The sequence below is a fragment of the Moschus berezovskii genome, chromosome 24, assembly GCF_049115385.1.
Source record: "Moschus berezovskii isolate FMDL1 chromosome 24, NW_MosBer_1.0, whole genome shotgun sequence".
NCBI lineage: Eukaryota > Metazoa > Chordata > Mammalia > Artiodactyla > Moschidae > Moschus > Moschus berezovskii.
Genome location: NC_142483.1, coordinates 45,070,283 through 45,097,282, shown reverse-complemented (window position 1 = coordinate 45,097,282; position 27,000 = coordinate 45,070,283). Strand labels below are relative to the sequence as shown.

The window sequence follows — 27,000 nt, the reverse complement described above, 5'->3', positions numbered from 1 at the left end:
GACTGTCACAAAAGATGACCAGTGACAGAGATGGGACAAAAAAAGCATGCCATCTATGTGGCTGGACCACACTGACTTCACTTTATCAGCTCCATCTTAGACCTGCAGCAGCTCCCTTTCTGAGCTTTTACCTGACTCATAAGGAACGCACCCAAGCCAGACAACTTTCTGTCAGCTCTTATTCTTGTCTTCATCTGATATGAAAACTGGAAGAATGTATTGTGCTGTCCCAGATGGTTAATGGTCCATGAGGAATAATGTTCATGAGACCTCAGAGGGAAAGAGAAACCCAGTTTCCACTTGCGCAAATGTGCTTCTCATTTAGTAGTCAGTCTGTCTTTAACCTGGTCCCTTTAAATCCCCCCGTGCCTCTTCTGGCCACAGTGAGCTCAGCTTCAAATGTCTCTTGAAGGTTGTGCACCCACAGCTGCTGCCTGATATAAGTACCTATAGTAAACATCATAATTACATTTCAAGGAGTTGCTAGCTTCATTTTTCAGTCTCAAAGTTCCTTCTCAGTCCAGAGGCTATTATTCAACATTCCCTCTGTCCAACACCATCATCCAGATAAAAGAAATGGCGGTGCTGCTACAAGGACATGGACAGTCAAATGAAGAACTACTTTGGGATCATGCATGATGAGGAAGCTGGCTAAAGCTCTGGCAGAGAGAAGAAGCTTTGCAGTGAAAGGAGGGGGCAGGATAAGGAAAATAAACATACAGAGAAAACAAAAGCAAAGGCAAACTGAGACGTGATAAGGTACAGAACTGCAGGCCTACAAAAAGGGACCTGAAGACACAAAAGGAGGCTGAAGAGGAAAGGGTGCTTCCGGAGGGGCAGGGGCAGGCTCCAGGCTTGCAGAGCCCCAGCAGCACCAATAGGAACAGAAACAACTGCTCAGGAGGAAGCTGAGAGCCAGAGAAAGAGGCAGAGACTTTGCCAGCCAAATGTGCAGAACAGACTGGCTGAGCGAATGACACTCAGGTGAAGAGAAATCCAGCAGTGAGACTCAAGAGAATGAACTGGAGGCTAGACAGAAAGATTCTGAAGAAATGCACCCAGTGGGAAATATAAAGAACTGACCTATCTCTGGAACCTGGGGCATACAGTCAAATTAGCACCAAACATAAGCCTCCAAGCTGACCTGTTATGAAGCAGCTGCTGTAGAAATGTGCAAAGAGGTCAGTGAAGTATTTGTAAAGAGACGATGAGAAGGAACAGCAGAAAAATTAGGACAACTGGCTGTGAATATGGCAAAAGAATACAGTCCTTTGAGCCCAGCCTCTGCAACATGAACATGGAAAAAAGCTAATGACTTCCTGGGCCTTTCAAAGTCTGAATGAAAGACCCACAGCACAGTAAGTTAGGATGGAGGCCAGTGAGCTGAAACCGCCCAATTAAACTCAGGTATCCTAATGCCTCAGGGTTCCTCCCAGGTCCCAACCAGCTTTTGAGGACAGAAGAAAAGCTTCATTCAATGACTTAAGATGACACCACAAATGTGAGCCCCCAGGCTGGGGAGGAACCTGAGATGGAGCAGGCCTCTTCTCCCCTAGAGCTTCAGCCCTTCACTCAGTTTCACTCCCAAGAGAAAACAGCCTGGAAAACAACCTGGGAGACCCTAAGCAATCACAGGGCATTTTGCAGGGACATTTTCTTCTGTCATTTTGTTTTAAATACAAAGTAATTTTGACTTCCTCTTAAAATCCTCATTGCATAGTCTTATTCTCATGTTTTTCCTGCCAGTGAGAGTGTACATAAGGTTTATTTTACACACTGATAATAAGCAAGCAAGTTTCTAAGACAATCAAAAACTAAAGAAAGACTGCTTCTGGTACACATGTAAAATGTTAAAACAAAGACTCCCCTGGTGATCCAGTGGTTAAGATCCTACACTTCCAATGTAAGGGGCAGATGTTTGATCCTTGATCAGGGAACCCCACATACAACACAGCGTGGTGTAGTCAGAAAAGAAAAAAATAAAAGTATTTTTAAAAAAACATTTCAGTGTTAAAATAATATTTACATCAACTTGCTAGTTAAGAAATGAGCTCAACCTAGTGCCCAAAATTTGGTTTCTCAATACCACTCTATAATAAATGAAACCAGGAATCCTTGCAGAAATGGTTGATTCCAGGGTTGGAGGAAATGAAAATACAAGATGTATCTTGTGGTGCCTTAAAAAATCAGAGAAAGACACAAAAAAGGATGGCAACATGTAAGGGGAAACAGGCGCTTTGACATGAAAGAGCTCCCAATAGCCAAAGTTAGAATAATTTAAGCCACAAAATAAATAACACACCTCAATAAACCCCCAAAATAAATACCCAACATCACACACTGATGTAGCTGATATAATTAAGTAAATAAATGGGAGAGAAAGTACAACTCCTCCTCACAAAGAATTCCAGTTCATAGATGTAGAAGGAACAGAAATGAAAGGCACCTAGAAGAACATCACAAAAATAACTGCTTCAGGCAAGATCCACCAAGAAATGCTAATTAGTAGGTGAAAGTTGAGAAGAAAGAATATTTCTCTGCAGTCTCAAGGTGTCTATCTCAAAATAATTGCTAATTACAAAGGAAAGACAGTAACTTTACAGGGTTGACACTTGGCAGAAATACGGGATCAAGAGTAATATCACTGAATGGACATGTGGACACAGCAGGGGAAGGGGAGGACAGGATGAATTGACAGAGGAGCAGTGACATATATATGCTCCATGGGTAAAAGAGCCAGTGGGAAGCCACTGCACAGCACAAGGGTGGGAGGGAGGCTCAAGAGGAAGGGGAAATAGTACACACAGACCTGACTCACTTTGCTGTACACCAGAAACGAGAACAACATTTAAAGCAATTATACTTCAATAGTATTTTTTAAGAGTAATATCACCAGTTAAAAGACATATCGACATCATCCTCAATCGAAGAACATCTGACAAAACCAAACTGAGAGGACTGCTCTAAAATTACAAAAACAAAATACTTCAAAATTGTCACGATTGTGAAAAACAAGTAAAACTGAGGAGCTGTCACAGACTGAAGGGGAGCTGGATGACCTGACAATAAATGGAAGGAGGGATTCTAGACTGGATCCTGGAACAGAAAAAGAACATCAGCAAGACAGTGAGGACCTCTCGATAAATCAGAACTTTAATTACTAGTACTGGACCACTGTAAATGTCTCAAGTTCGGTGACTGCACTATATTTATGCAAGATTCTACCTTTAGGCAAACCAGGTAAAGATATAAGGGAACTCTACAGAGTTCTGACACCCTCTGTGAGCCTACAATTACTCAAAATGAAAAGGGTTTTAAATTGAAGACGAGTTGTTTCTCTTTTTGTTAATTTTTTTTTCTATCTTAGATATTAAGAATTAACTTGGTGATCAACGATACTGAATACTGTCAATTGTTATCTAAAATCTGAACTCACTCTTTCATTAATTCAACAAACATTTACTAAGCACCTATTACATCCCAGACACTATGGTCTCTGTAGTGAATAAAGCATACAAAACACACTGCTTTGAGCAGCTTATGAGAAGACAGACAGTGAGACAGAAACAGTATCAGGTGCTATGTAGTAAAATAAAACAAGGAAGGAGTGTAAGAGATCTAAGAGCAGGGAAAGAAAAGTATAAGCTCAAAAATTCAATCTTGGGAAGCACAGGATGACACACCAGAGGAACGTCCTTTCAGATGTTAAAATTACTGAAGACTACAAAGTAACACTACATTTTACCACACTTTCAGTGTTTCTGCTCAGGAGCATGACATCAGACTGCCCATGCATTAATAATTCGAGATACCAGGAGCCACAGAAAACTTAACAGGGGCACAGTTACTATTTTTCATGATTTTATCAGTTTCCCTTCCTTAGAAATATACACAGGGGTTTATCATTCCCATCTTTTTGGCTTTTCTCATCAAAAATTGTCAGTCTTTCCTCAATCTTAAGAACATGTAAAGTAGCCTCATTCATCAGTCCCTGAAAACACACACAACTACACACACAGGTATAACAGATGGAAAGATCCCTGAAATCAAATTACAGCTCAAACTACTCTCTGACACTTCTGTGCATAATAACGCACCTAATATTAATGAGTTTTCAGTTCTGAAATGCAAACAATTTGAAACAGAATGGGGTTCTTTCCTGGCACTACTTTTACTTAGGAAGGTGAATACTCTCTGATTTTTTTAGGCCAAGAAGACAGAAGAGTGGCTTTAGGTTACAGCTGTACCTTGTGTTTAAAAACTGTATTTTATATATTACACTTTCATTTGGAAATCAGAAACAATCAACCTAATACATATCACTTGTTAAGCTGTTGGGCCGGCCTTAGCCCGGACCAACGTCTGGGTGGGCGACCCTGGGACCCAAGCACCACGCCGACAGATGCAATCAGCAAGAGGATTTTTATTAAGCGTTTGCGCAAACGGGCCCTCCGAACCTGAAGTGAGCAGAGGACCCCTAGCAACAGTTCAGTCAGTTCAGTTCAGTTCAGTCGCTCAGTCGTGTCCGACTCTCCGCGACCCCATGAATCACAGCACGCCAGGCCTCCCTGTCCATCACCAACTCCCAGAGTTCACTCAAACTCATGTCCACAGAGTCGGTGATGCCATCCAGCCATCTCATTCTCCGTCGTCCCCTTCTCCTCCCGCCCCCAACCTTTCCCAGCATCAGAGTCTTTTCCAGTGAGTCAACTCGTCGCATGAGGTATTGCAGTTTCAGCTTTAGCATCAATCCCTCCAATGAACATCCAGGATTGATCTCCTTTAGAATGGACTGGTTGGATCTCCTTGCAGTATAAGGGACTCTCAAGAGTCTTCTCCAACACCACAGTTCAAAAGCATCAATTCTTCGGCGATCAGCCTTCTTCACAGTACAACTCTCACATCCATACATGACCACGGGAAAAACCATTGCCTTGACTAGACGGACCTTGGTTGGCAAAGTAATGTCTCTGCTTTTCAATATACTATCAAGGTTGGTCATAACTTTCCTTCCAAGGAGCAAGCGTCTCTTAATTTCATGGCTGCAATCAGCATCTGCAGTGATTTTGGAGCCTAAAAAAACAAAGTCTGACACTGTTTCCACTGTTTTTCCATCTATTTCCCATGAAGTGATGGGACCAGATGCCAGGATCTTTGTTTTCTGAATGTTGAGCTTCAAGCCAACCTTTTCACTCTCCTCTTTCATCAAGAGGCTTTTGAGTTCCTCTTCACTTTCTGCCATAAGGGTAGTGTCATCTGCATATCTGAGGTTATTGATATTTCTCCCAGCAATCTTGATTCCAGCTTGTGCTTCTTCCAGCCCAGCGTTCCTCATGATGTACTCTGCATATAAGTTAAATAAGCAAGGTGACAATATACAACCTTGACGTACACCTTTTCCTATTTGGAACCAGTCTGTTGTTCCATGTCCAGTTCTAACTGTTGCTTCCTGACCTGCATACAGGTTTCTCAAGAGGCAGGTCAGGTGGTCTGGGATTCCCATCTCTTTCAGAATGTTCCACAGTTTATTGTGATCCACACAGTCAAAGGCTTTGGCATAGTCAATGAAGCAGAAAGAGATGTTTTTCGGAAACTCTCTTGCTTTCTCCATGATCCAGCGGATGTTGGCAATTTGATCTCTGGTGCCTCTGCCTTTTCTAAAACCTGCTTGAACATCTGGGAGTTCACGGTTTACATACTGCTGAAGTCTGGCTTGGAGAATTTTGAGCATGACTTTACTAGCATGTGAGATGAGTGCAATTGTCCGGTAGTTTGAGCATTCTTTGGCATTGCCTTTCTTTGGGATTGGAATGAAGACTGACCTCTTCCAGTCCTGTGGCCACTGCTGAGTTTTCCAAATCTGCTGGCATATTGAGTGCAGCACTTTCACAGCATCATCTTTCAAGACTTGAAATGGCTCAACTGGAATTCCATCACCTCCACTAGCTTTGTTAGTAGTGATGCTTTCTAAGGCCCACTTGACTTCACATTCCAAGATGTCTGGCTCTAGGTCAGTGATCACGTTATCGTGACTATCTTGGTCGTGAAGATCTTTTTCGTACAGTTCTTCTGTGTATTCCTGCCACCTCTTCTTAATATCTTCTGCTTCTGTTAGGTCCATACCATTTCTGTCCTTTATCGAGCCCATCTTTGCATGAAATGTTCCCTTGGAATCTCTAATTTTCTTGAAGAGGTCTCTTGTTTTTCCTATTCTGTTTAAAGCAACAGTTACAGACAGGTTTTAAAGCCAAAAACCACGTAATTAACATATCACACGGGTAAGTACATGATTGGCTCGTTTAAAGGTCAGGGGAATGCAGCTCAGGGACTTTCCTTGCGAAATATGAGCCTCCGGGGTGGGGCTGTTTTTCTTTCCGCAAGGCGCTTTTCAGTTGCTCAAAACATTTTGGGGGCTCGTCCAGGATCGGGACGACCCACGGGCTCAATCACAGGACCGGCAGGAGGTAAGACTGGGCTCCTTAATGTTCTTTTGTCTACGTCGTATGTCGTGTGTTTAACTGAATCTGAATTGCGCCTGCAGGACCTGAATCTGTTTCTGTTCGGGCCGGTGGGGGAGGCAGACGTGCCCTGAGACCCCCGGTCCCACTCTGGAGCCTAACTCTCGAGTGATCTGGGAGAGGGAGGGAGACCAGGTCACCCTCCTCTCCAGGGACGGCCCGCGGCCGCTCCCATCTGATATTGCGTTCTCGTTTTGGTACCAATTTTCCGGTATTGTCATTTGTGTTTATTTGTGTGATCTGTATTGTCTTCTTCGTTCTCCTTTTTGTGGTGCACCAACCCCCTGCCCCCATGGGACAAACTATAACTACCCCCTCAGCCTCACTCTAGGACACTGGAAAGAAGTCGTTGGCCGAGCCCGCAACCTGTCGGTCGAAGTAAAAAAACAAAAGTGGACCACCTTATGCTCCTCAGAATGGCCAACATACGACGTCGGGTGACCACAAGAGGCGACTTTTAATATTGATATTATCTTTCAGGTCAAAGCCTTGGTATTTCAACCGGGGCCCCATGGACATCCTGACCAGGTACCCTACATCGTGGTTTGGGAAGATCTTACTCAGAACCCACCCCCTTGGATAAAATATTTAATCCCTCTTCGAGAAGCTCCGAACCCTAAACCCCCCCTCCCCCCTCCTACCACTCCTCTTATCCTCCTCCCTTCCCCCGCTTCCACCCTTTGCCCTTTAAAACTTCCCGAAACAAAACCAAAACCTCCCGTCCTCCCGGGAGACCAAGACAGCCTATTTCTCCTAGACTACCCCCCCCCCCAGCCTTACGCTCAGCCCCAGCTGGCCCATCCGGAACCACAACCCCCACCTACCGCTCCCCAGCTCCCATCCCCCGATTCCACGCAGGCGGAGGGAGAAACCCTTACTACCCCTCCGCTCTCCAGCCGATTCCACCTCCGGCGAGAGCGCGGAAAAGAGTCGGAAGATCTCTGGACCACCCAGGCGCTTCCCCTCCGATCGGTGGGCGACCAGATGCAGTACTGGCCGTTCTCTGCATCTGACCTCTATAACTGGAAGACTCACAACCCCTCCTTCTCCCAAGACCCCCAGGCATTAACAGGATTAATTGAATCGATTGTTGACCCACCAGCCGACCTGGGATGACTGCCAACAACTCCTGCAGACTCTCCTAAGACAGAGGAGAGGCAACGCGGGTCTCAAAGGGGCGGGGAGACGCCCCACCAATTTGGCAAAGGTACGTGCTATAATGCAGGGAAAGGATGAGACGCCTGCGGGGTTTCTAGAGAGACTAATTGAGGGTTACCGTATGTATACCCCATTTGACCCCCTAGCTGAAGACAGACAGCCCGACATAATTATGTCTTTCATTGGGCAGTCGGCCTCAGATATTCGTAACAAGTTACAGCGGCTAGAGGGGTTACAGGGATATACTCTTCAAGACCTGGTAAAAGAGGCAGAAAAAATTTACAACAAGAGAGAAACTCCAGAAGAAAGAGAAGAGAGGTTCCATAGAGAACAGGAAGAAAGAGAGGATAAAAGAGATAAAAAACACAGTAAAGAGCTGACTAAGATATTGGCCACCGTAGTACAGAGTTCAGGGCAGAATAGGTCAGGACAGATTAGGGACCTGGGAGACAAAAGAAAGCCCCGGGTCGACATAGATCAATGTGCATATTGCAAAGAGAGAGGACACTGGGTTAAAGACTGCCCAAAGAAGACCCAACCTCAGGGGCCCAAGAAAAAGCCCATCCCTGTCTTGTCCCTAGAAGATGAAGACTAGGGGCGTCAGGGCCAGGAGCCCCCCCCTGAGCCCCGGATAACCCTTGATGTGGGGGGCCAACCAGTAACCTTTCTGGTTGACACGGGAGCCCAACATTCGGTTCTGACAGAGGCAAAAGGACCCCTGAGCTCTAAAACGTCGTGGGTTCAAGGAGCAACAGGGGGCAAACTGTACCGATGGACGACTGAGCGGAAGGTCCACCTGAGTACCGGACAGGTAACACATTCCTTTCTGTTAGTTCCGGATTGCCCCTACCCCCTCCTCGGGCGAGACATCCTCTCAAAGGTAGGGGCCCAGATCCACTTCCAGCAGGGGAGGGCCACCGTCACGGGGGAAAAGGGACAACCTCTTCAAGTCTTGACGCTGCGCCTTGAGGATGAACATCGGCTCCATGACAGCCCTTCGGTACCCCCACCACCCGTAGGCCCCAACTGGCTCTCTGAATACCCCGGAGCATGGGCCGAAACAGCTGGAACGGGACTAGCCACCAGACAGGCCCCTCTGATTATAAACCTAAAACCCTCGGCTACTCCCGTATCAATCCGGCAGTACCCTATGAGTAGAGAAGCTAAAGAGGGTATACGGCCACATATACTGAGACTGTTACAAGTAGGTATTCTGGTCCCCTGTCAGTCACCTTGGAACACCCCCCTCTTACCGGTAAAAAAACCCGGCACAGGTGATTACCGGCCAGTCCAGGACTTAAGAGAGGTCAACAAAAGAACAGAAGATATTCACCCCATGGTGCCCAATCCTTACAACTTGCTCAGTACCCTACCCCCAAGTCACACCTGGTACACAGTGCTGGATCTAAAAGATGCCTTTTTCTGTCTGAGGTTAAGCCCTCAGAGCCAGCCCATTTTTGCCTTTGAATGGAAAGACCCCGAAGCAGGGATTTCAGGGCAGCTCACATGGACAAGATTGCCACAGGGGTTCAAAAATTCCCCCACCTTGTTCGACGAGGCCCTACACCACGACCTGGCTGACTTCTGGATGGACCATCCAGATCTCGTCCTCCTACAATACGTGGATGATCTGCTTCTGGCCAGCAAAACCAAACAGGACTGTATGGCAGGTACAGGGGCCCAGCTTCAGAGGTTGGGAGAGCTGGGATACCGAGCCTCTGCTATAAAGGCTCAGATATGCCAGCAGCGAGTGACCTACTTTGGGTACCTCCTGGAGGGGGGGCCAAAGATGGCTAAGTGAGGGACGAAAAAAGGCCGTGGCTCTAATCCCGACGCCCACCAATGCCAGAGGGCTACGGGAATTCCTCGGGAGTGCTGGGTTCTGTCGCCTCTGGATACCGGGGTTTGCGGAACTGGAGGCCCCCTTATATCCTCTCACCAAGGCAAATGTGCCCTACCACTGGGGAGAAAAACAACAACTGGCATTCGACCAGATGAAAAGGGCCCTACTGACTGCTCCCGCGTTAAGCCTCCCGGATGTGACTAAGCCCTTCACCCTCTATGTTGATGAACGAGAGGGAATAGCTAAGGGAGTTTTGACTCAAACCCTTGGGCCATGGAAAAGACCTGTGGCCTATTTCTCAAAAAAACTGGACAATGTGGCGTCAGGATGGCCTCCATGCCTCCACATGATAGCCGCGGTCGCGGTTCTAGAAAGACTCTGACAAATCAACTTTTGGCCAACCCCTCACGGTGGTGGCTCCCCATGCCGTAGAGACTGTCATCCGCCAGCCCCCTGACCGATGGCTCTCTAACGCCTGAGTCACTCATTATCAGGCCATGCTTCTAAACCCGGAGCGAGTGCGGTTTGGGACATCCACCTCTCTAAACCCAGCCACTCTGCTTCCTGATTCCGACTCCCCGTCCCCGGTCGCACATGACTGTCACCAGATCCTTGCAGAAGTCCACAGTACCCGGGAAGACTTAAAAGACCAGCCCTTGCCGGATGCCGAGATGACCTGGTATACCAACGGCAGCAGTTTCCTACAAGATGGTAAGCGAAAAGCTGGGGCGGCCGTGGTGGATGGAAAAACTGTCGTGTGGGCTAGTGCCCTAAGCCCGGGAACATCCGCTCAGAGGGCAGAACTTATAGCCCTGACCCAAGCCCTAAAGAGGGCCCAAGGAAAAAAGGTCAACATTTACAATGACAGCCGGTATGCCTTCGCCACCACCCATGTTCACGGGGAAATATACCGAAGGAGGGGCCTCCTCACTTCAGCCGGCAAAGATATCAAAAACAAACCAGAAATACTAGACCTCCTCCAGGCCCTCTTCTTGCCAAAAAAACTGAATATTATTCACTGCCCCAGACATCAACGGGGAGATAACCCCATAGCAGAAGGAAATCGGATGGCAGAGCCGCCCGCACAGCCGCACTAGGCCCACAGGTTCTTCCCTTAAAAGTGCCCGAGGCCACCCAGATGCCGGAACAGTTCCTCCTCGAATATTCGGACGACGACCTGCAAACTGCCCAGCAATTGGGGGCCAGATACGACAAGCAACTGAAGGTCTGGAAACTTCAAGAAAAGACGATCCCGCCCGAACGGCAGGCAAAAGAACTGGTGACCCGTCTCCACCAATGGACCCACCTCGGAAACAAAAAGCTAAAGACACTGCTCCAAACAAAGGAGCAGACTTACTACATTCCTAAACTCAACTCCTTGGTCCAGCAGGTAACTGAGGCCTGTGTCCCTTGTGCTAAGGTAAACGCCAAACACCTTAAAATGCCGGAAGGGACCCGAATAAGGGGAGAACGCCCCGGGACAAATTGGGAAATAGATTTCACCGAAATCAAACCAGGCAAATACAATAACAAATACCTCCTAGTGTTCGTCGACACCTTTTCAGGATGGACAGAAGCCTTCCCTACCAGACAAGAAACTGCCCAGGTGGTCGTCAAAAAAAAAATCCTGGAAGACATCTTTCCCCGGTTCGGCTTGCCCAAGGTAATAGGGTCAGATAATGGCCCGGCCTTTGTCTCCCAGGTAAGTCAGTTGGTGGCCAAGTTACTGGGGATAAATTGGAAATTACATTGTGCTTACAGGCCCCAGAGCTCAGGACAGGTAGAACGGATGAATAGAACACTTAAAGAGACCTTGACAAAATTAGCTTTGGAGACTGGCACTAGAGACTGGGTCCAACTCCTTCCTATGGCTCTGTTCCGGGTCCGGAATACCCCGGCCCGGCATGGATTGACCCTCTTCGAGATCCTCTATGGTAGCCACCCCCCCATAACGACCTTGCTAGAACCCGCTATTGACTCCCTGGCTAATACTCCCGGTTTGCAGGACCGGATAAAAGCGCTCCAGATCGTCCAGCGCCAAGTCTGGAAGACCCTTGCCGAGGTCTACCGCCCCGGGGACATCGTCATCCCCCATCAGTTCCAGACCGGGGACTCTGTCTACGTCCGGAGACACCAGTCTAAAACTCTTGAACCCCGCTGGAAAGGACCATTCACCGTGCTTTTGACCACCCCAACGGCCCTAAAAGTAGACGGAATCGCTGCTTGGATCTATTCCTCACACATTAAGCGCGCCCCTCCATCACACTCCGCCGACGACGGCCCGGACAGCGCAGACAGACCGCCCCGATGGAAACTCCAGCGCTCTCAAAATCCACTCAAGATAAGACTCTCAAAGATTGCATAACTGTAGTTTTTACAATTTTGAGTTTCCTGTCCCCTGTGTCCCTCACTAACCCCCATGCCCCAAAACTACTAACCTGGCAGGTGCTGACCTCTGGGGGTGATGTAATCTGGTCAACAACTAAGACTGCCCCCGTAGGGACATGTATAGGAAAGCCTCCCCCAAGATATCAGGGGCTCTGTAACACTACAGCAGGCCTGATAGGTTCCTCCTCCTACCTTGTACCCCCGCCCGGAATGTGGTGGGCTTGTAACAAGGGCCTCACCCCTTGTATATCAACCCAGGTTTTAAACCAGTCAAATGATTTCTGTATCATGGTACAGATCATGCCCCGAATATTTTACCACCCTGCCGGGACTCTAGAAAACCAATATGACAGCCATCCCTCTCGTTCCTGACGCGAACCTATCTCTTTGACCCTTGCCGTCATGTTGGGACTGGGAGTTGCAGCTGGGGTAGGTACCGGGGCTACTGCCCTGGTACAGGGATCCCAACGCTATTTACAGCTTCAGGCCGCTGTAGACGAAGACCTCCGGACCCTAGAACAGTCTGTCTCTAAATTAGAACAGTCCCTCACCTCTCTCTCCGAAGTAGTTCTGCAGAATACAAGGGGTTTAGACCTACTGTTCCTAAAAGAAGGGGGACTGTGTGCAGCCTTGGGAGAAGAATGCTGCTTTTACGCAGACCACTCCGGGGTAGTTAGAGACTCCCTGGCCAAACTTAGGAGCAGGCTCGACAAACGGCAGAGAGAAAGAGAAGCCCAGCAGAATTGGTTTGAAGGCTGGTTCAACCGATCCCCTTGGATGACCACGTTGATCTCCGCCGTGTTAGGCCCTTTAGCTATCCTGCTACTATTACTAACCTTCGGTCCCTGCATCCTTAACCGACTTCTAGGGTTTATCCGGGACAGGCTGTCTGTTACCCAAGCCTTGGTACTAACCCAGCAATACCAAGCCCTAAAAGCCACAGAATCAGAAATTCTCTGAGATTTTAAGGTTAAAATCTGTCCACATCAAGAGGAGGGAATGAAATACCCCCTCCCCCCCGCCCAGAACGTTAACCCAAAGAAAGGCCCACATCCAGGCATTCCTGGAACTTGAGCAACCGAAAAGCGAAAAGCGTCTTGTGGCGAAAAGCGTCTTGCGGAAAGAAAAACAGCCCCACCCCGGAGGCTCATATTTCGCAAGGAAAGTCCCTGAGCTGCATTCCCGACCTTTAAACGAGCCAATCATGTACTTATCCGTGTGATATGTTAATCACGTGGTTTTTGGCTTTAAAACCTGTCTGTAACTGTTGCTAGGGGTCCTCTGCTCACTTCAGGTGCAGAGGGCCGGTCTGCGCAAACGCTCAATAAAAATCCTCTTGCTGACTGCATCTGTCGGCGTGGTGCTTGGGTCGCAGGGTCGCCCACCCAGACGTTGGTCCGGGCTAAGGCCGGCCCAACAAAGCATTTACAGCATGTAATGCATACTATGGAAAATAAACTGCAAACAAAAATGTTTTAATTATACTTGCAAAATTATGTCTCAGTGGTGTCATAATGCTGGCTCCAATTTTAACCAATTTATGAACAAATGCATTCCACAAGTTGAAGACATCATAGTTTTCAAAATACTTAATGCCACTGAATTACACATTTTAAAATGACTTAAATGATCAATGATTACATACGGTAAATGTCATCTGTATTTTATCACAATAATGCTAAAAAAAAAAAAAAAGCTTTTTAAAAGTAGCCCTATACAAATATGGAAACATGCTGTACCCCTAAAACCAACATGATGTTCTCTGTGGATTACACCTCAAATTTTTTTCATTAATTAAAAATAAAATATGTGGACTATATATTTTTAAAAAGCAGTAAAATAACCCCACTTTTAAATATATATATCTGTACACGTATAAACGTCTGCATAACTATGCACACATTTTAAAAGGTCAAGAAGTCTCCAGACGAAAACATTAACGAATTGCGGGTACTTCTACTTTTCTTAACAATCACCCAAGTCATCTAATTACCTGTAATCAGTACGCTTTGTTTGCATAATTGGGAGAAGTGATCAAACGCCGAAACCGTTGCTCCAAATTCGCGCCCCAGGCGACCAAGAGCAGGCAGATACTCACTCACCGCGGCGGGTCAGGCTCCCAGGCCAGACCCCCTCGGGTCGCAGCCTCCAGGCCGAGCCTCACTCGCTGCCCCCAACCCGGGAACCCCGCGCCCGCACCGCAGCCCCCGACGCCCGCGCAGTCACCCGACTCACCGACTCGCGCGGCCGCGAGACACTCAGCCCCCTGACCACACGCCCCGGCCCGTTCCAGTCGCCCCCACGCCGACTTCTTCGCTGGCCCGTATCGCGCACGCGCGTCACCGCCCCAGGCCTCTCGGCCTCTCTAGGAAGCTGGGAGGGCCGGCGTCTCGGTTTCTCCCGGGCCCCAGTGCCTTGTTGGGAAGCCTCTGGGCACAGCGCGAGAGGCTTGGCCCCACACACCCCCACCTAAGGCACTGGACGCCTGTCTTCTGTTCGTGCCACAGAGCTCCATCAGTTTGTCCTGTTGTCCTACCCCCACTCCCAATGTGTGTGCAGGGCTTCCCTCCAGGGCTCCCTCCCCACAGGGAAGAAGGGGATCAAAACCGGGGGTCCAGTCAGGGACCAGCAAGATTTAGTTGACCAGGCTGGCCAGGAGGAGCTGTAAAGGAGCCACTCATTACCCTCTGGTGCCCCCTTCAAGGTGAGGAGTCAAAACCTAAGGGAGTTCAGGGCAGTCCCTTTCCTCATCACCACCACAACCAGTAGTTGGCAATGGCAAGCCACTCCAGTACTCTTGCCTAGAAAATCCCATGGATGGAGGAGCCTGGTAGGTGCAGTCCGTGGGGTCGCTAAGGGTCGGACACGACTGAGCAACTTCACTTTCACTTTTCACTTTCACGCATTGGAGACGGAAATGGCAACCCACTCCAGTGTTCTTGCCTGGAGAATCCCAGGGACGGGGGAGCCTGGTGGGCTTCCGCCTATGGGGTCACACAGAGTCGGACACGACTGAAGTGACTTAGCAGCAGCAGCAGCAGTCCACAGGCACACAAACTTCCTGACCACAGCTTCCAATGTTTCCTCCTGTTAATGAAATTTAAGTAAATTTTAAAGATCTCTGGGCTTTAATCAGCAATTCATAAGTCAAACTGCATTTCATTTAGCAGGTAGAGAACAGCTCTGAAGAGTATGAAAAGCAAGAGGTTTTATTCTGAGAAGGCAGTAGAAATGAGGGACCGTAGGGACAACTTTTTAATATATATTTATTACTTATTTATTTTTTGGCCATCCTGCACTGACTGAAGGATCCCAGTTTCCTGAACAGGGATTGAACCTTGGCCCTCAGCAGTGAGAACCCAAAGTCCCAGCCACTGGACGGCCAGGGACTTCCTGGGACAATTTATTATAGGTAACCTATGATGTGGGGGTAGATGCATTCATAAGTTAAGATTTATGGATGTGTAACTCTTGAGAGTCCCTTGGACTGCAAGGAGATCCAACCAGTCCATTCTAAAGGAGATCAATCCTGGGTGTTCATTGGAAGGGCTGATGCTAAAGCAGAAACTCCAATACTTTGGCCATCTCATGTGAGGAGTTGACTCATTGTAAAAGACTCTGATGCTGGGAAGGATTGGGGGCGGGAGGAGATGGGGACAACAGAGAATGAGATGGCTGGATGGCATCACCGACTCTATGGACATGAGTTTGAGTGAACTCTGAGAGTTGGTGATGGACAGGGAGGCCTGGCGTGCTGTGATTCATGGGGTTGCAGAGAGTCGGACACGACTGAGCGACTGAACTGAACTGAACTGAACCAGTCTTGTGAGACTGGGAATACACCAGGAAAGGTTTTCATCATTGTTTGGGGACTAACAGAGCATAGAACCTGGACCTAATGATTATTAAAGGAAAGGAAAGTGAAGTCACTCCGTCGTGTCCAACTCTTTGCGACCCCTGGACTGTAGCCTACCGGGCTCCTCCATCCATGGGATTTTCAGGAATATCTATTAATAGTAACTACAAAGTTCTTGATGACAGAGAAGTGACTTACTGCACAGTACAGTCCTGGGTGAAAGTGAAAGTGAAGTCGCTCAGTCGTGTCCGAATCTTTGCGACCCCGTGGACTGTAGCCTACCAGGCTCCTCCGTCCATGGGATTCTCCAGGCAAGAGTACTGGAGTGGGTTGCCATTTCCTTCACCAGGGATCTTCCCAACCCAGGGATCGATCCTGGCTCTCCTGCATTGGAAGCAGACACTTTAACCTCTGAGCCACCAAAAAACAGGAGAAACTCTAAGGGCCAAGATGACATCAGTTATGCTAACAGCCACACACAGGGTCTGGTACAGGTGAGATAGGACATCAATGGGTCTCTGGGTCAGACAGCTGGTATTTGTCAAGTGGAGTAAAATTGATGCTTTGTTCTCACCCAGACACTCCAAGGACAAAACTAGTGGCAAAAACTGAGCTCTGCTAAAGTATAGAAATAAGGTACCCACTCCCCAGGTCAAGGAAGACTTCCCATCTGCACATGCGCAGGAAGACTTCTTGGGGGTCAAAGAGGGAGGCGGCCAAAAGGGGAGGGGCCCCAACCTATGATAAGTGTGGATCTGCACCCACAAGCCTCCATGGTGATATTCTTCTTAGCAAAAATTTGCCCACGTATCTTGGGAAGGGTCCAAGGACCAGTCAAGTGTGAAAAAGAAGCAACAGTAATTGGCCAAATGTAAGCAAAGACCCAGAAGGGCTGTCCTATATCAGGCATTTAAATCACTTCTTTACTGCGTCTCTGTTCTTCATTCAGTACACCCACACTCCTCTCAGGGTGTGTGTTTCTGACTTACTAGGCTCCTCGCCATTACAGAAGACGCCCATACCCTTTTCTCTCCAGGAGTGTATTCGTGCATATTCCTGCCTTGCTTCAGTCTTAAACCGTTTCTCTGTGTGCTCTTCCATACATTGTGTCTCTAATAATAAACTTTGTATCTGTTTTTACAGTTTTTGCCTCTTTGAGACATTGTTGATTCCAAATGGGCGAGATCCAGGGCCACTTTGCTTCTAGACTCTAGCCCCTGGTGGTCTGGTGGCTAACCATTTCTAGTTTTCATCCAGGCTGAAAGTGAAAGTGTTAGTCCATCAATTGTGACCAATTCTTTGGGACCCCATGGACTGTAGCCTGCCAGGATCCTCTGTTCATGGAATTCTCCAGGCAAGAATACTGAAGTGGGTAGCCTTCTCCAGGCGTTCTTCCTGACCCAGGGATCGAACCCAGGTCTCCTGCATTGCAGGCAGAGTTTTTACTATCTGAGCCATGAGGGAAGCTCAGATATCCAAGCTCAATTCCTTGGAAGGGAACTAAGATCTCTTCTGAATTGCTCACTGCTGTCTCTTTGATATCACAGGGAACGGTTAGCTCCTGGGTGATTAGATCTTCTGCTATTAATGTGAGGCCTTGTGTGGTGGATATTGAGATAATTTGGGAAGAGGTTAGTTGTATCTATCTGAATATTTATAGGTTCCACACTTTAAAAAAAAACTTATTGATTTGGCTGTGTTGGGTCTTGGTTAAGAATACTTTTTAAAAGATCCATTGCTTTTTTGTGAGCTCTTTCTGATCCATAAGGGTACCATGTTGGAGATCGAAGACCTTGAGTATCCTTCTCAATGTTATGCCATTCTGCCTCCATCTTGGGGCTTTGCTGGGTACTGCAACATAAGCACAAGCTGGTCAAGATCTGACAGTCTAGATGAGGACTCTAAATTCTTTGGAGTCCTTTGATTCTTTGGGGATCCTCCATAGGTTTTGGAGATTCTTTAACTGTGGCCCATCCTCTTTGACCAAGGAATGGAAGATACCCAAAGGAGATTGCAAGCAGCCTTGGGTAGTCTTATTTTCAAAGGTAACTTCGGGGACTTCCTTGGTGGTCCAGTGGCTAAGACTCCAAACTCCCAAGGCAGGGGGCCCAGGTTTGATCCCTGGTCAGGGAACTAGATCTCACATGCCACAACTGAGAGTTCACGTGCCACAACTAAAAGATCCCACGTGTCGAACTAAGACCTGGCACATCCAAATAAATACAGATAAACACTTTAAAAAAAAAAAAAAAGGAACTTTGGCAACCCTCCACTGCAAGGCATGTGCACTCTTGTCAGCCAGTGCAATCCTTCAGGAAGGAGGTACAGGCCTGGTGTAATCTTCTGTCTGGACAGAGTGAAAGAAAATAGTGTCTTTATATTGACTTAGATTATGCAGCGCTGGTTGCTACCAGGGGGCCCACTAGCTACGCAAAAGCAGACAGTGTCCATCCATGGCTACTAAACTTCTCTTGGGTAGTTTAGCAGGCCTGGGTGCCTATCAGCAGTCTCAAGATCCAAGGAACATTTAGGTTTTCTTAGTTACATCTGGAACCTTGGCTGGCATCACGGGAATGAGATTCTACCACTCTGGAAAATTGATGCCCACAGGTTTAATTGCAGGTGCCAGTTTGCTGATGGTCGCTAAACTAGGAATTAGTACACTGAGCAAACACAACAGTAGTAGTCATGGCCCAGCTTGGATTCATGAAGAGTCTTTAAACTTCCACTATTTTTAGTGTGTTAAGTAAGTACAACACTTTCACATATTCTGACATTTTCAGTTCAGTTCAGTCCCTCAGTCCTGACCGACTCTTTGCGACCCCATGAACTGCAGCATGCCAGGCCTCCCTATCCATCACCAACTCCCGGAGTTTACTCAAATTCATGTCCATTGAGTCCGTGATGCCATCCAACCATCTCCTCCTCTGTCATCCCCTTTTCCTCCTGCCCTCAATCTTTCCCAGCATCGGGGTCTTTTCCAGTGAGTCAGCTCTTTGCATCAGGTGGCCAAAGTATTGGAGTTTCAGCTTCAACATCAGTCCTTCCAATGAACACCCAGGACTGATCTCCTTTAGGATAGACTGGTTGGATCTCCTTGCAGTCCAAGGGACTCTCAAGAGTCTTCTCCAGCACCACAGTTCAAAAGTATCAATTCTTCGGCACTCAGCTTTCTTCATAGTCCAACTCTCACATCCATACATGACTATTGGAAAAACCATAGCCTTGACTAGACGGACCTTGGTTGGCAAAGTAATGTCTCTGCTTTTTAATATGCTGTCCAGGTTGGTCATAACTTTCCTTCCAAGGAGTAAGTGTCTTTTAATTTCATGGATGCAATCACCATCTGCAGTGACTTTGGAGCCCCCAAAAATAAAGTCAGCCACTGTTTCCACTGTTTCTCCATCTATTTGCCAAGAAGTGATAGAAGGAAATGGCAACCCACTCCAGTACACTTGCCTGGAAAATCCCATGGACGGAGGAGCATGGTATGCTACAGTCCATGGGGTCGCTATGAGTCAGACACCACTGAGCGACTTCACTTTCACTTCTCACTTTCATGGATTGGAGAAGGAAACGGCAACCCACTCCAATATTCTTGCCTGGAGAATCCCAGGGACGGAGGAGCCTGGTGGGCTGCAGTCTATGGGGTCACAGAGAGTCAGACATGACTGAAGCAACTTAGCAGCAGCAGTAGATGGGACCAAATGTCGTGATCTTAGTTTTCTGAATGTTGAGCTTTAAGCCAACTTTTTCACTCTCCTCTTTCACTTTCATCAAGAGGTTCTTTAGTTTCTCACTTTCTCCCATAAGGGTGGTGTCATCTGCATATCTAAGGTTATTGATATTTCCTGCGGCAATCTTGAATCCAGCTTGTGCTTCTTCCAGCCCAGCGTTTCTCATGGTGTACTTTGCATATAAGTTAAATAAGCAGGGTGACAATATACAGCCTTGACGTACTCCTTTTCCTATTTGAAACCAGTCTGTTGTTCCATGTCCACTTCTAACTGTTGCTTCCTAACCTGCATATAGGTTTCTCAAGAGGCAGGTCAGGTGGTCTGGTATTCCCATCTCTTTCAGAATTTTCCACAGTTTATTGTGATCCACACAGTCAAAGGCTTTGGCATAGTCAATAAAGCAGAAATAGATGTTTTTCAGGGACTCTCTTGCTTTTTCCATGATCCAGCAGATGTTGGCAATTTGATCTCTGGTTCCTCTGCCTTTTCTAAAACCAGTTTGAACATCTGGAAGTTCATGGTTCATATATTGCTGAAGCCTGGCTTGGAGAATTTTGAGCATTACTTTACTAGCGTTTGTGCAATTGTGCGGTAGTTTGAACATTCTTTGGCACTGCCTTTCTTTGGGATTGGAATGAAAACTGACCTTTTCCAGTCCTGTGGCCACTGCTGAGTTTTCCAAATTTGCTGGTATATGGAGTGCAGCACTTTCACAGCATCATCTTTTAGGATTGGAAATAGCTCAACTGGAATTCCATCACCTCCACTAGCTTTGTTCGTAGTGATGCTTTCTAAGGCCCACTTCATGTTCCAGGATGTCTGGCTTTAGGTGAGTGATCACACCATCGTGATTATCTGGGTCGTGAAGATCTTTTTTGTACAGTTCTTCTGTGTATTCTTCTGATATTTTACTTAAAACAAAAACAAAAAAAACAAGATCATTATTATTACAACCCTAAAGAGGTGGACAGAGTGTATCAGCTTCTTCTTATAGCACCCTCATATGGTTTGATTCTTGTATGTTGGTGTTATGTGTTCTTTCTGTATCTATAGGTAAAATTTCCAGGGACAAAATGTTAAGTGTCACCATCGGGGCCCCTTCACCCTACTCAGACAAACAGTGTGAAAAAGATCTGTTAATGAGATTTAGGATATCTCTTTTTTTGCTTATTTTAGAGCACAGACTTACTTTGAAATTATGTTAAAGGACGGAGAAGGCAATGGCAAGCCACTCCAGTACTCTTGCCTAGAAAAATTCCATGGATGGAGGAGCCTGGGAGGCTGCAGTCCGTGGGGTCGCTAAGGGTCGGACACGACTGAGCGACTTCACTTTCACTTTTCACTTTCACACATTGGAGAAGGAAATGGCAGCCCGCTCTGGTGTTCTTGCCTGGAGAATTCCAGGGACGGGGGAACCTGGTGGGCTTCCGTCTATGGGGTCACACAGAGTCGGACACGACTGAAGTGACTTAGCAGCAGCATGTTAAAGGAAATCAACAAAAATAAAATTTACTATGAATAAAAAATGAAATAAAAAGTAATTGATTAATAGCCTCTTCAGAGTGGAAAGGTGATTCCACTCATCCACAGAAGATTAGTAGACTGTGAGTACTCAGGTAAAGGAAGATAGATGGGAGTGGTAGGAGTCACGTCAGTTTTGTAGTCTTTGGTTTTGGGTACCTCTTGTGCCTTTAACTTTCCATTAACCTTTTGCAATGAATCTTTCTGTGAAGCTATTTTAGAATCTTCAAACCTTTTGGAGGCTTCTGCTTATCAACTAAAGTAATAAGTATCCCTTTCAGTTGATTTGATTTGGGAACCCTTGATTTCAGCTGTACTTTTTTTAAAAATAATTTTAATTGAATTCTTACTCCCTTTTTATTTTAATTTTTTCTTTTTTAGCCTCACTATGTGGCATGTGAGATCTTAGTTCCCCAACCAGGGATCAAACCCACAGCCCTTACATTGGAAGTGCAGAGTTTTAACCACTGGATTGCCAGGGAAGTCCCTCAATTGTACTTCTTGAATGAATGACCTTGTCTAACTATGGAATGTTCTCCATAGTGGCCATTGTAAATCAAGTTGTCTTTAGTAATATTTTGACATTTTCGTACGTATCTATATCTTCTAGGAGCATGGTTCTTAGACATAAAATAAGCAGGTGTGTCAGAAGATATAGCACTCAGTTCTTTTGAACTTGAGGAGTCTATTTCTATCTAACAGGAATGTACCACTGGGTTGGAGATTTTGTAGTGTTTTATGTTTTACTGGGTGCCTCACTGCACAAAAGTTTTCTGGAGGTTGGAGGGTAACCTAGTGTGGATCTAACCCACTCCTTAACCAATCTATCCTATCATGGGGGTTTTCGGCTAGATGGCAAGCTCAAACAGCTTTTAGGTGCTCAATCTAAACACATATTTTGCATCTTGGCCTTCCAAGATTACCATTAACAATAAATCTATTTTTCTTTTAACTTATGTGTATGTATATCAGCAGAAATCAACAATAACTAAAGAGGAAACAGACCTGTGGATGGCAGCGGTAACCAAAGAAACAGTACTGTGGACTGACCAAGAGCTAAGAACTGGAACTCTGTTAGAGCCTCCTATTAGCCCAGGCTGCCCTGTTAACCCTGGACTGGAAAATCGATGAGTGCAGCAAGCTCAGATGCAAAGGGAGAACTCAGATTCAAGAGAAACTTACCCATGGACTTCAGAAGCAGGAAGAGGGAATTCCCTGGTGGTCCAGTGACTGGAATTTTGACTTCCACCTCAGGGGGCACAGGTTCGATCCCTGGTGCAGGAAATAAGACCCTACATGCCCAAAAAAGTTTTCAGTGGTGCCAATGCCTGTGTTTTTCATTGTCTTTGAGGATGTTAGTAGACTCCCTTGGATCTAATTCTCATCACTAAAACTGTTAAAGAACAAATTCAATGAAGAAATTTTAAAGATCTTATTGGCCTTAAATGGGCAACTCATAAGTCAGACAGCATACAATGTAGGAGACCGAAATGAGCTCCAAAGAGTTATGCAAGGCAAGAGAGTTTATAGACAGAAGGGAGCAGAAGCAAGGAAATTATACTAGGCAAAAAGATATGGGTTGTTGCAAGGTTGATTTCCTTATAAAGGATGACGGGGTTATCAGGTAGATTACCTAACTAGTGCTGATCAGGAAATTCCTGATAGACTGGGATTGTTTTAAAATTCAATTTCTGGCAAAATCAAAACTTTTAAGTTTTATTTTGGAGCTTAGCATGAGTTACTCCATTTTGGGCCTGCTGTCTGGCCTTTAAAAGCCCCATCGATGAGCTTTAACAAGGCTCACCTAGTGGTTGAGCAAGTGCTGTTATTTGCCAATCTGTGGAGTCCTGGAGGAGTAGGTTTGGGGGTACAGAAGCTGCTTGAAGAAGGACTGAAGCGACGTCAGGAGACTGCCCAGCACCTGTAGGAGCAAATGGCCTCTATCAACAACACCAGAGAACCTGGAGGGGGTGGAGCCAGTGCTACAAAGACCACCTGTTCCCATTGGAGCACACGTGCAAGGGGCCAGGGAGCTGTCCTCGTTGTCTTCTGGTAGATGCATCCTAGAGCCAGGCCTCAGCATGTTCCCAAACTGATTTTTCAGTAGGAGGGATGTTCCATCTTTGACCTGAGGCTCTGCTCCACTTGTTTGAACCACCCTAGGTTCTTTTTCAATGTCCCAGCCACCAAGGATAGAAACAGAGAGTGGATCCTGACACCAGAGAGCTACTGATGAGATGGAAGAGAAACCAAAGGTACAGTATAACTAAGGAGGGTTCAAGGGGTGATATATAAAAAGTATAATTGTTAAGGACATGGCACAAAACCTGAAGGCTAGCGATATTTAAAATGGTAAAAACAAAGCAACAGGCCCAAAATGGAGTAGCTCATGCTAAGTGCCAAGCCACCAAAATAAAGCTTAACTAAAAGTTTTCATTCTGTCAGAATTGAAATGTTAAAACTAGTCCCAGTCCATCAGGAATTTCCTGATCAACATTAGTTAAGTAATCTGCCCGATAGACCCCTGCCATTCCCTTATAAAGGAAAGTAACCTTATAATCAACCCACTTTTTTTGCCTTATATAAATTCCTCATTCCTGCTCCCTTCTGCCTATAAAAGTCTTTTGTTTTGTAAAGCTCCTCAGAGCTCCTTTCTATCTGCTAGGCTGGCTGATTCATGAATTGTTGAAGAAACCAACAAGCTCTTTAACATTTATTCCACTGAATTTTGTTTTTTAACAGGAAGCTATTACCACCTCTAGAAGCAGCCTGGTGGGCTGCCGTCTATGGGGTCGCACAGAGTTGGACATGAGTGAAGCTACTTAGCAGCAGCAGCAGAAGCAGAAGCTATAGCCTTCAGCTTAGGGACATACTCAATCAGCATATAGTGATCTGGGGAGCAAGTTCCTAAACTTGAGCTTCCTTCTGATTTGTCAGGGCCTGCCACTGGCATAACCCAACTGGAAGCTGGAGGGCAGTCCAAGAAGGTCAGCTTTCCCAGACTTAAGGCAGGGTTCAGAACCAAGAGTGAATATGGTGCTTGTGGGGCCTCAGTGGGGGACAGGATGCAACTGAAAAATGCAACACACCCAAAAGGAAGATAGGAACTGTTCATCTATGCCTAATATGTCCATTAATTTCCTTTTGAAATATGTGAAAAGAAAATAAAAATGAAGTCAGTATTGCTAAGAGCACTCACTCACATGGAGACAAGAGGGCATTGAGGAAGTAGCACTTATACACATCTCAGCCAGGATGGAATCTGAACTTTTGACCTCTTATTGACTTAAAGCAGGCACACAGAATATCTACACAATATTTCAGAAACCCAAGATACTTATCAGAACCTTTCCCTAAATAACTTATGACAGTCTATTCCTTAAGGGCAAATATCCCCGTTTTACATTAGACCCAATCATAATTCTTACAAGACAACTTTTAACAATTTTGTGGTTTCTGCCTTTATAAGCCCCTGATTCTTTCTCTTCCTTGGAACATTCTTTTGGTTTTACCCAAGACTGTGTCTCCCAAATTGCAATTCCCCAGATCCCAAATAAAGCTCTTTGTTCTGTGGACACAGAAAAATGAGGATCGCTAAGCCAAAGAGCATTGCTCACCACCCCATTCTGCAAGGGTTAAGTTGTAACACACTGCAGTTGCTGACCTGACAGTTATAAACAGACTCCACAGATAGTGAAAGTCGCTCAGTCGTGTCTGACTCTTTGCGACCCCATGGACTATGCAGTCCATGGAATTCTCTGGGCCAGAATACTGGAGTGGATAGCCTTTCCCTTCTCCAGGGATCTTCCCAACCCAGGGATCGAACCCAGGTCTCCCACATTGCAGGCAGATTCTTTACCAGCTGAGCCACAAGGGAAGCCCGACCCCATAGGTAGTTAGATGTATATCTCAGGAAGAATTTTAATGGCCCTGGATTTTTTTTTAATCTTCCCATACATAGAAATGCACTAAAACCATTAACTTGAGACATCTGTTCTGTATGATCTGCAATATTTTCTTCTTTTGATATATGCATTTGAAATTTTGTACCAAGACATATGGGCTTCCCAGGTGGCTCAGACTGTAATGAATCGTCCACAATGCAGGAGACCCAGGTTCAGTCCTTAGGTCAGGAAGATCCACTGGAGAAGGGAATGGCTACCCACTCCAGTATTCTTACCTGGAGAATTCCAAGGACAGAAGTGGGCTACAGTTCACAGGGTTGCAAAGAGTCACAGGGTTGTAAAGCTTGAGAGACTAACACACACCCATCAAGACATATGCTTGACTATATGTATTTCCTTGCCAAAATCATATATAAACTGGTTTCTCCCCTCTTTCTTCAGAGCAGTTCCTCAGAGCCAACTGAGGGGCTCTTTCCTGGGCTTTAGTCTTCAAAAAGACCCCTAAATTAAACTCCAACTCATAACTCTTTCATCATGTGTCTTTCTATAAGTCAACAGTTCTTTGCAACCTTGGTACTGATTACTGTGGGACAAATAATGTTCCTTATAACTGGTCTCCACAGGGGTGGAACTGAAGGTGGCTGGGACAGCTGGAGTGGGGCTGGGGTTGCTGAACATTCATAACTAGCCACCGAAAAGAGCTTTTAGTTTTGTCTGAGAACAAAATGTTCCCATCAAAGAGGAGCTTGAGCAGGTCCTGTGTTTGGGGTAGACTTCCCAGGTGGTGCCAGTGGTAAAGAACCAATCCAGGAGATGCAGGTTCAATTCCTGGGTTGGGAAGATCCCCTGGAGCAGGAAACAGCAACCCACTCCAGTATTCTTGCCTGGAGAAATCCCATGGATGGAGGAGTCTGGTGGGCTACAGTCCATAGGGTTGCAAAGAGTTGGACATGACTGAAGCGACTTAGCACTACTCAGCAGGACAGCAGCTAACATGGACAGCACCCACTGCTGTGGTCCAACAGGTCCAGCAGATTAGCCCTCCAGCATTTGCAGAGCTCAGGAGCAGACTCCTCCTTCTGCTCTGTTCAGACAGCAGCTCTGTTCTGAAGTCCTGCCCACCTTCCTGAAGCTCAGCCCACCTCTGCTGCTACCTGATTTCTCTGAGAGTCACAGCACAGACCCTGCAGCAAGGCGATCTCTGCCCTCATCTGTTGGGAGCCTGTCCTTGGAACTCTGGTTCCTGAGAGCTTTACTTCCCTTCATGTTGGGCTGCTTGACTTCGCAGGAGCCAGGGCAGAACTTCTGCAACTTGAATGTGCATATGAATACAAATCACTTGGGGTTACCCTGGTTTAACCTGTTGTTAAACTGCAGATTCCACTTTGGGAGCTCTCTGGAAGCTGGTAAAGACTGAAGGGGAAAATTTAAAACTTACACTCAGCTAGAAATAACTTCATGCTCATTCTGCTTCTGTAAGATGCTTGCTGCACCGAGATAGGAACAAGATGACCTAGCATCTTATGGTTATAAGATGTTCTGCAAGTATGGAATGTTCGGTTTCTGCTTCTACGAGTTTCTGTTTGGAAAGTCCCTGCACATAACCCATAACAACTTCTACACTCTGTAACTGCCCATAGCCCATAGCAACCAGGTAACCAATCAACCAGTACCAACTGTAATTGTATGGATTGACCCTATAGGAATAAAGCTCACCCTGAACTCGGAAGCCCCCAGAACTAGAGGGCGTTAGCTTGTCTGGGACCGCCAGTTTAATAAACCTGAGTTCTCCAACCCTCCGAGCATGGTGCTTAGTTTCCCGATGGTCCGACTTCTGCAACAAGACTATTTCTTGAGAAACTCACACGTGTGCCCACGTTGTGTTCCTATACCAGGCTTTGAGTAGGAAAGAACTGTTACTATAAATCACTGACTTTTAATTTTTGCTGCTCAGTATAATCTCCTGGTTTGGAAAAGATCAGTTTGCATCCCAATCCCAAAGAAAGGCAATGCCAAAGAATGTTTAAACTACCATACAATTGCACTCATCTCACATGCTAGCAAAGTAATGCTC

The 27,000-nt window shown here is 46.4% G+C and overlaps 1 protein-coding gene and 1 long non-coding RNA gene across 4 annotated transcripts in view; both read right to left on the bottom strand.

The window, feature by feature from the left end:
• ZNF445 (zinc finger protein 445) overlaps positions 1–14,233 on the bottom strand; it is a 32,623-nt gene extending 18,390 nt beyond the window's left edge. Inside the window, exon 1 of one of the 3 annotated variants that reach the window (XM_055414486.2) lies at positions 14,143–14,233. The gene's annotated coding sequence lies outside the window, so the exon portion shown is untranslated. Of the gene's footprint in view, positions 1–13,900; positions 14,122–14,142 lie in introns of those variants that run through there. The other 2 variants (XM_055414487.2, XM_088831987.1) reach the window with 2 other exon arrangements.
• A 572-nt stretch (positions 14,234–14,805) lies between these two features.
• LOC148774044 (uncharacterized) lies at positions 14,806–22,304 on the bottom strand. The gene is made up of 3 exons (XR_016036258.1): positions 22,204–22,304; positions 15,962–20,411; positions 14,806–14,994 (listed from the first exon to the last, which is right to left on the bottom strand). It is a non-coding gene; the product is annotated as an uncharacterized LOC148774044 (long non-coding RNA).
• Positions 22,305–27,000: the final 4,696 nt, after the last annotated feature.